We start from the raw sequence: 1855 nt of genomic DNA, 5'->3' as shown, positions 1-1855 counted from the left end.
TGAAATGAGAGGAACCTTCAGTCTGACACCAGGACCTGGAACCCAAAAGAAGTCGGCCAGGAATGCCTTCCTATCCTTATAGTTTCTAGAACTTCTGTTGACTTGGCTTTTGTTGGTGGTGTAGCATGTAATGGGTTGCATTCAGCAATTTTCATAGACAAGGACCACTGATCTGGCTCGCATTCCCTCCTCTGTCATGCTGATCGTCCTCTCTAACCTGGGTAGTCCTTTTCCCTTTAAAAGTTAAGCTTGATTTTTATCTGATAACAAAGTTTGGGAAGGGAGAAATACACTGATTTAGTTAGGTTCTTCCACTTTCCCTCTTGTTTTTTAGATCGATTTTTGATGGAAGGTAGTGTCCCATGTTTTCCAGTCTGGCCTCAGACTTGGAGCTTGCTATGTAGTTGAGAATGATCTTGGATCTCTGATCCTCCTGCCTCAACTTCTCAAATGCTGGGATTAAAGATATGAACTACCATGCCTGGTTGTCTGTGGTACTGTGGATTGAACCTAGGGTTTCAAGCAGACTGGACAAACACTCAAACAGCTGACTTACATCTCCAGCCACAAGACACACACACACACACACACACACACACACAGCCAAAAAGATGAGTTTTAGTTTCTTGCATTTAGTATGGATGATCTATATTTTCAACAAAAGGTAACATTTTCTCTAGTCCTAAATTTAAAATGTGCCCTGGATTTTACAGAAGTTTCCAGTTACCCAAATGATTAGGTCATAGCTTCAAATCACACAAGGGTATCAGGTGACAGAGGCAGTACAGTGGAGGACCAACTAGATCAGTCTGTAATAAAGTTAGATTGTCCACTGACTTCTTGAGGAGCCAGCTAAACACGTAGTTCTCAAAGGAACTTGCTTTTACCCTATTCATAAACAGTTGATAAAGCCATTTAAAGCTCTGAGTATTATGTTCTTGCCAGACATTGAGTTAATCCATTGATAGACATTTTAATTATCTGTGTACTTCCCTATGAAATGCAAGTACAGTTGTCCCACTTTAAAGATGAGGAAAAAGGTGTAGAGATTGTGTGTTTTGCAAGGTCGCATAGATGGCAGGGGCAGTAGTATTTAACCTCTCTGCTGTGTAATGGAGGCAGAACAAAGCAGTTTTAGTACTAAGGGTATATAGCTCAGTGGGAGAACATTTGTCTACCAGGGATGAGTGAAGTTTCTTGAATTGGATTCCAATAGGGATGGTGGTGGTTAATTGTCTCATTGCATTGGTTACATTTCTCATTGCTGTAACAAAATACTTGACAAAAACAACTTCAGGAAAGGATTACTTTTTCCATTGTGGTGGGAGAGCCACAGGGATGACTCTTCACTAGCATGTGCACTGAAGAAGCAGGGATGAGTGTTGTTCTACATCATGCTCTCTTACCCAGTTTTTTGGTTTGTTTTTAATATGAAGTCTGGGCATCCAGCCTATGTGAAGGTTTGGTCTTGTCTTAAACCTCTCTGACCGCCCCCTGCCCCCCTCACACACCTAGAAATTTCTTCTAGGTGATTATAAATCTAGTCAAGTTGGCAAAATGAGTCACAGATGCCGCCTTTTGGAGGACGAAAACATGAGCCTCTAGTCTCTCTTCTCGTAGCTTCCTCTCCACCTGCTGTAGTTTGGGTCTTAAATGATCCTCACAGCAAATATGCTGAAGATTTGGCCTACACCTTGTTCTATTTAAGATGTGGGGCTGTTTGGGAAGACCATAAGTCATTAGGGGTGTGCTCTTGAAAGGCACAGTTGTGACACTTTTGGTTTCGACAGCATAAGGTGAACAGGCTCCTCTTCAGCTTGTCCTGCCTAAAGCAATGGGGCCATGCTTTCATGGA

Source organism: Grammomys surdaster, unplaced genomic scaffold, assembly GCF_004785775.1.
Source record: "Grammomys surdaster isolate TR1022 unplaced genomic scaffold, NIH_TR_1.0 129, whole genome shotgun sequence".
Classification (NCBI taxonomy): Eukaryota; Metazoa; Chordata; class Mammalia; order Rodentia; family Muridae; genus Grammomys; species Grammomys surdaster.
Note: the sequence above shows the minus strand (reverse complement) of the source record.